The sequence below is a fragment of the Chenopodium album genome, chromosome 13 (assembly GCF_948465745.1).
Source record: "Chenopodium album chromosome 13, dcCheAlbu1.1, whole genome shotgun sequence".
NCBI lineage: Eukaryota > Viridiplantae > Streptophyta > Magnoliopsida > Caryophyllales > Amaranthaceae > Chenopodium > Chenopodium album.
In genome coordinates, this window is record NC_137846.1 from 30,361,052 (window position 1) to 30,369,456 (window position 8,405).

General features: G+C 36.2%; 1 pseudogene across 1 annotated transcript; it reads right to left on the bottom strand.

Moving 5' to 3' along the window:
• Positions 1-2,958: 2,958 nt before the first annotated feature.
• Positions 2,959-7,864, bottom strand: LOC145574723 (eukaryotic peptide chain release factor subunit 1-2 pseudogene; annotated as a pseudogene). Its single transcript, XR_014098156.1, has 5 exons — positions 7,711-7,864; positions 3,970-5,454; positions 3,661-3,870; positions 3,391-3,523; positions 2,959-3,291 (listed from the first exon to the last, which is right to left on the bottom strand). The product of XR_014098156.1 is annotated as a eukaryotic peptide chain release factor subunit 1-2 pseudogene (transcript).
• Positions 7,865-8,405: the final 541 nt, after the last annotated feature.

Sequence of the window (8,405 nt, forward strand, 5' to 3'; positions counted from 1 at the left end):
AGGAGGTGACATCTTTATTAGGTTGGTCTCCGGATTTTGTTAATGAGGCACTTGCAGTTACAAGAGAGGATAAAATGTTTAGAGATTATGCAAAAATTGGGAAAGAAGAAGAAAAGAGGAAGTTAAGGAAAAAGGGAAAAAAAAGGAAAGAGATGGTGGTGGAGATGGTTGTGTCGTAGGTGTATTAGTGTAAAAGATGTCACCAAAAAGGAAAAGGATTTTGCCGGCAAATCTTTTAATTCGGAGGAGGGTAAAGTTAACCCTATTGTTCAAGATCGAAGACCCAACATTATTGATAACAATTCTGATCAGAAATCAACTTTAGAAACAAAAAACCCCAAATCTTACAGGGTCAAGTTATCGGTTTTGTAACCGAAAACGTATTGATTCCTATTTGCATCTCACTCCAACAATGTATGGAGCGATTTCTAAGGGATCCCTACATTAGTATTGCTCTTCCAAGAAGGATATTATTAGCATCCGAGTACTCAATCCTCCAAAGAAGATGGATTGTGTTGAAACTTAAGAAGTTTGTACACCAATTGAGATTAGTTAGCCCCCTGTGAAAGGGCATGATAGGTGTGAAACAACTCCAAATTTGGCACAAGAAGATTCGACCATAGGTATGGTTGATGAAGTGTCATCGTGTGAAAGTACGTCGGTGCCCCTTTCAGTTGCTCCAGTCTACTCCCCGTTGAAGTCTGCTGCAAGTCCCAATAATTCCTCTTCTCAGAATTTGATGTTATTGGTTTCTTCTTGTCGATGCAGAGCTAGAAGGAAAAGTCATTCTCTTAGAAGTTTAATTTCCTCTGTTTTTACTAACCCTTTGTTTTGCAGGATGAGTGGCTTAAAAAGGAAAGTATCTTATCTAGAGTTGTCAAAAATTGACCCGACTCGAAATACCGATCCAAACCCGATTATTAACCGACCCATCTGAACCCGAAAAAGTGGTGACCCAAACCCGACCTAAAACCAACCCTACACCCGAGTATATGAGACCCGAACCTGAACATGAACTGACCTGGAGATGACCCGACCCGAATGTAACCCGTAAATTATTAACCTCAACCGAACCCGACTTGAACCGAAATTGACCCAAACTCGTTTTAACTCGTCAAAACCCGAATTTAACCCGACTTGTTACTAACCCGACCTGTTCCTAACCCGACCTGTTACAAACCCAACCCGAAATCAACCCGACTTGTTATTGACCCGACCCAAATTCAACCCGACTTGTTATTGACCCGACCCGAATTTTAACCGACCTATTACTAACCCGACCCAAAAATTCAACCCGATCTGTTACTAACTCGACTCGAAATCAACACGACCTGTTATTGACCCAACCTAAATTCAACCCAAATTGTTCCTGACCCGATTTCAAATCACCTTAAATGCAATTTAGACCACCTTATTATTATTGATCAAAGCATTTTGTCTAGGGAGACCAAGTCGGTCCAGGCCAGCAAAAAAAGAAGCATCATCCCCAAATTTAAGAGTTAAATATAGTATATATTTGTTGTATGGTTAAAGGAGATAATTATCTTCCTAAATTATAGACTATAGTTCCCTAGTAAGTTGCCATGTATATTATAGTCAAAGGAAATAATTAGCTTGATAAAAATGATAATTATCTATTTATACTTAGTTGAACCCGAATATGACCCGACCTGATTGTAACCCACAAATTATTGACTTGAACATAACCCGACTTGAACCCAAGAATGACCCAACTTGGAAATGACCCAACCTGATTATAACCCACAAATTATTGACTTGAACCGACCCGACTTGAACCCGAGAATGCCCGACCTGATTATAACCCGTAAATTATTGACTTGAATCGAACCCGACTCAAACCCGAGAACGACCTGACCTGATTCTGACTCGCAAATTATTGACTTGAACCGGACCCGACTTGAACCTGAGAATTACCCTAACCCGTTTTAACCCGTGAAAACCCGAATTAAACCCGACCTAGTGTTCACCCGACCCAAATGTAAGCTGACCTGTTATTAACCCGACCTAAACCCGACCCAAACCCGATAAGATGTATGACTCGACGTGACCCGACTCAAGCATGACCCAACCCGAACCCGACCCGCATAGATTATGGCGTTAACCCGAATTGACCCGACCCGAGTTGACCCGACCCACTCTTACCTGACCCAAACCCGACCCATTTACCCGAATTGACAGCTATATCTTATCCCACCGAAATTGTATGGCTTCCGAATAGAAAGTTGTTATACGGTTCTACCCCTAATGTTCTAATGTGTGCTTTAGTGTATGATTAATTTAGAGTTTTGATGTTGTAAAAAAATAAATAAATAAAATTATACTATGAAAATATGTTGAAGTATATCTCACCAAATAACACATGTAAGATTCCCACATTGATATAAGAAAAACAATTAAACATTTTATAAGGATAAGAGATAACTTCTATTGCCATATGATTTTGGAATGGAACCTTCTTAGACTGGTAAAGTGGACTCTCTCTTAGTTGCAGGTATGGCCCAGACCCACGCCTAACAAAATATTATATAAGTTTTACTCAATGTCAGCATGTTTTGTTTTAATATTAGTTAATATATTGTTTTTTATTTTTTATTGCTTAATTTCAATTTAGTTCAGTTTCATTCCTAATTTCCTTCTCTCATAAACAGGCCTTCAGGCCCTAAGTCAAACTCAAGTTGTCCATCTTGGCGCAATTTTAGCTATATGATAGGAGTGTCAAAAGCCAACCGAACCGACCTACAAAAATCCCAATTTAAATTTCAACTCTTGTGGACACAAGTTTTTAAAAAAAATTATTTTTTATTTTAATTTTTTTAAAGAGAAAGCATCACAAAACTATCAACACAGTAATCTACATATAAGTCAGGTTTCATCAGTTTGAAAAGTAGAGATTTAAATCAATTAATTGCATTTTGCCCAGCAAATTAAAACATACAATGATACAAATATACACAACACAAATGCTGTATTACGTTAATAAAGTTCATCAGATTTTTATTCAAACCAACATATCATCCAGCAAGCATAGAAGCCACGCTCCCAGCCTCGTGGCTGTGGCCATCCTTAACTACTGTCTCCAAAGGCACCAAATATAAGTATAAAATGATAGTGTACCAACTGACATAGCAAATACCACAGCATGCTAGTAACGGCAACGATCTAGGTTTTTCATCAAACCCTAAAACAGTTTAACCAGAGATGAAGTGTTCCACCTCTTATCAACAGGATAAATCAACCGGAAGTATGTAGCTCAACAGTTGATTTGCCCACCTGATACAAAAAAAATATAGATAAACTCAGAAACAACCAAAATATGAGAAGCCATAATCTTAGAATTATAAAATCAGATCACACAGGCTTAGTAACAACCTCAAGGAAATTTTACAGCAAACAGAACACATGAAGTTCTGCCTCCTCAGTAAACAAGTGTCGGATGCTGCTGCTTGGCACTACTTGCATCTCCACCTCGCATCACCTGACCGGAAAGCTCAACAAGATCCATCTGTCAAGTAAAAATAGATAAGTAAACTTGGATCTACCTGAAGCTCTAATGCAATAACACCTACTGTTGTTTAAAAACAATCTAAAAAAGAAAATTAACAAAAATAAAAAAAAAAATTAAAAAAAAAAAAAAAAAACCTTATTTAATAATGTTGACATCATGTCGTATTCTGACCAAGCAGCAGCTGCCAAACTAACCGCAGCAGCTCGCTCAATGGTGCAGGGGTAGCACATGTGCACTAGTGAGGCAGCAAAGTCTCCGTCAAAAGTAGGAAGTTGTCCAAGCTGATAAGCGCCACTTGCATCTCCACCTTGCATAGCAAGACCAGTGAGTGCAACAAGATCCGCCTGTCAGGAACAACGAATGAAGTATAAAGCTTAACAAGATCCACCTGATAAGTTTAATGCAGTATCTATTGTGTAGAGATAATATCAAAATATCAAAACCTCATTTAATATTGTTGACAACTGGTCACATTTTGACTGAGCAGCAGCTGCCGAACTGACCCCGACAGCTCGTTCACCAGTGCAGGGGATTATTCCCACCCCCGGCACAGGTAATGAAGAAAAGGAGGTTAATTGCTAGTCAGAATCCTCATAGACTCCTCCATCATCAGAGAACTCATCAAAGGACCTCATGTCCAACTGGTAGCGTAGGACCCCGCCTATCCCACCAAAACCACGGCAGAATTGTGACCCTTCTTGTGATTTGTTGGTAACAAATTCAAGAGAACAGCCAAACTTCTTATACTCATTAGCAAACCACTCCAACAATGGCATTTGCTCCTGAATTTCCAGATCCGCCCCAGTTTCTGAGTTGCGAAAGTTGTTCTGATCAGCCTCCTGCTCCTTGTTAAAGTGTTTGACGATTAATTCACCAGTAACAATATTTTTCAGCTCAAACCTCATTATATCCAAATTCTCCCAAACAATCAGTGTCTCCACTGCACCCATCTCTAAAGCTTTCAGCGTGTCATCCACTCCAAAAACATACTTCCCTGTATCCTGACTAATTTCCTCAAAGTACTTCCCAATCAACTTCTTCTCTTGAATAAACTTCACATTGGCAAGAATTTCAGCAGACAGCTCAATTGCTTGATTGAAACCACTTTCCCCTCCATAAGAAACATCCACAACATTCAGTATCTTTGCTTGAAGCCGAGGATCAAACATGTCTGATTGACTGAGCTCAGTCTTGAAATCAGCAGAACCAGCAAGAATAAGCCCAGAAACATTAGGCTGGCTGGTTAGTGGATTGATATAAAACTGTGTAGCAAGCTCTGCTGTCTTCCTCACATAGTTATGGCGCTTCTCCATTCGAAGACGTGCAAACCGCAGCGCTGACTGACCACCTCGGCCGTGTTTCTTTGGCAAGTCAACGCTAAATTTGTGAAGCACCTCTCTAGTGTTGCCACTAAGAGTCCCAAAAAGGGTTCCATTCCCATCCATCACAATAAACCCAAATTTGTCATCAGATTCAAGCAGTTCATTGAGAGCTTCGGTATGGAACTTGTTGTCACAAAGGTAAAGAGATGCATTGATGGGCTTGAAAGGTTCAAAGTCAATAGTAACTTTCTTTTCTTTGCCATCTTCAGTTATAATTGTTCCTGTGTAAAGAACAAGTCCATTGGCGGGCACCCTGTTGTAAAGCTTCAATCTTTGCTGAGCAGATGTGATGGCACCAAGTACAGATTGACGATTAACCCTACTTTTAATATTGGATGCAGTTCCAAATTCATCTCCGAGCATTTTAGTAACTCGAGATATTTGATCACGTGGAGGAATGATCAATGATATCATGCTGGTGCCATTTCCTCTCGCAGCTTCCAATGCTTTGATCAACTTCTTGATCTTCCAGATTGCAATGTTCTTGTCGGTTTCTTGACCATCACCAAATGTCATTGTCATTTTGTCAAAACTCTAACAAAGGATCTGTGAACAAGTTGTAAACTTAAGTAAGTGCACCACAGGAAGAAAAAGGTCACTGCCGCGGAAGCTGTTATAATGTACTCTTCTCTTGTTGAGGTTAAGCAAAAACAAGAGAAACAAAGTCAAGCCATTTAATTAATTGTACAACAGTCCCTGACCTCTAGAATTACTATTCCAATGTGGCTTCAAAGATTATTAAACAGCTAATTAATGAATTTTAGGTATCAATTAGAGTTCTAACACAACATAAATCAGGAAGGTTGGGTTTTTCAACTAAACAGGCCCAAAATACTTAACAAGGAGTCATCACCATTTTATGAAGTGGTTTGGTTTGGAGTAAAAATTATTTCATTACAATTATTTCCTTTTGTTGTTAGGAAGCAAACAAAAGAAATTGGCTAGGAATTGTTCTTTTCCATGGATTTTTTTTTTTTTTTTTTTTTTTTTTTTTTTTTTTGGAAATATTTTCAACCAAACCAAACAAAGTCTCAGATTAACTCAAGGTGAAGAAACATAGTAACAATATAGAGTGACCCGAAAACAAAAATAAAAATCACAGTTGGTTAAAATATTTTTTAAAGAGCACATCTTTTATTGAATCTACAAGCGCGCAAACAGAAAAAGCAGAAAAATGCTAAATCATCTGCAATCAGCAAAGATGCAATCAACTATCATAATCACCCATAAAAATATACACCAAAATACCAAATCATGTACATGCAAGGATTACACCAGTCACATTATTGGAAGTCACCATTTTCTCTCCGTACTATTTGTAAAGAGTGAAATCAGTACAAAGTCTTATATGTAAAGCTGTTGTCTTTCTTGAGTTTCTTCAAGACTTAAACTAATTAATTTATTCCCAATATGGAGTTCAATGATCATTTAGGGACTAATAATTTGTAACATTTGTTGTTGTAGATGTAGTATAAGAGTTCAATGATGACAAAAAGCATTCCTTGGTCCCATCCTTATCGAGAAATTATTCCCATGTAACATATTGCAAGGGAAAAAAATAAATAAATAAAAATTAAAAAAAAAAAAAAATAAAATCCTTTCTTTAGATTAAAATCATCAAAAATGATTTTGGTGAATGAAAGTTGCTTATTTTCTTCTTTTCATGAAGGCAATAAGGGAAGTTTTGATACAAGTCATAAGAAAAATTGTCACCTACTCTTGCTGATTTAACTTCGAAATATAAAGAATGCGAAAGGACATAGAATGCAAGTTCAAGACGATAGCCACTCTAATGACTAACATAAATTGAATAAAGCATATGTTTTCCTACTCAAAAAACCAACACACTAATTACAATCAAGCATTCCTGCAAAGTTATTACTAAATTAAACAACCAACAATACAAAGGTGACTAGCCATACAAACAGAATCATATATGGCCTGATTTTCTAAACTCGATTATTAATTTCTTCGACGACAGCATAATCCTTTCTCCATTGTTCGATACGGGAGTCAGATGGTTTTCAGGGAAAATTAGATTGAAACAATAGTCTTAATACTAAAATCATATATATCCAGATTTTCTTAACATGGTTATTGATTTCTTCGATGAAAGCCCAATTCTTTACTTGATTGTTTGATTTGGGAGTCAGATTGTATTAAATATTCTCAATTTTAAATCGTGAGCATGTAAATATTTAGATCTATTGTATCATATATTCATCTCGTAAATAAATAGATATTCATCATCATAATTAATTCCAAACAGAAACTTCAGGTGTCCTTTCTCTAAAATAAGAATCACCAACAAAAATATCATCACAAACACAATAGAAGAATTTAATAACATAACACAAAAACAACTTTATCAATCAGAAACCCACCCAATTTCATAAAATTCAAATACGGACAGAAACAAATATATTCACATCATATATTTATATTTTTGTTAAAAAAAAAAAAAAAAAAAAAAAAAAAACAACTATAATTACTTAATTAATTACAATACAAAGTAAAAAAAAAAAATTTACACTTTATTGTCGTAATAAAAATAATAATAATAACAATAATAAATCATAGACATCCATAACAATTACGCAAAAAGAATCAAACCATCAGTTCATCAACTAAAAAATCAATTTATCAAATATAAATCATAAACAATTATGATAAAAAAGAATCAAAACATCAAACAATTCTAAAACAAAAGTCATTTATCAAATATGATCATAAACAATTACGATAAAAGAAGAATCAAAACATCAATTAATTCAAAAACAAACAATAGAAAGAGAGGAATACCTGAAAGATAAGTTGCGTGTAAGATCGATCAAATGATCGATCAAGAAAACCCGCAATGAAAAAGGTTTGTAGTTTTGCCCTCTTTTTTTCTCTCTAAAAATGCGGTGATAGGGAAATATAATTTGTTAGGGAAAGGGTGAGTTTGAATTTATAAGGAATGAGGAGGTCGAGAAATTTCTGGGTAGAGAGACGTAACAGGTGTTTACTGTGGCTGGGATGTCAATGGGTGAAGGGCAGATGTTGGTCTTCCCATCCCCTTCCCTACCTAATATTTTTATCTCATCTTCAATTCCATCTCCGCGGTGGGTTTAATATTCATTCCCATCAGGTACAACTCTAAAACCATCCTCTCCCCACCTCCAGTTGGATATCCATCCCCACCTAATCCCCCCAAAGACTCGCCTAATCCTCACCCAAGATCCATCTAATCTCCGTCTCTCAAATACACAATCCTACATAATAATATGGATTATAATAAAAATAAAACATTATTAATATTACACACATTTTTGTTTATAATATAAGTGTCGTACAAATATTATAATTAATATTGTATTTCACATAATTATTTTATAAAATCGTATAAAAGTATGTAATTTTGCTTTTAAAGATATATAGATGTGGGTATGAGGTAGTGATGGGGTGGGTACAACTTAAATTCCACCCCCGCCCCATCACTCATGGTGGGTATGGTT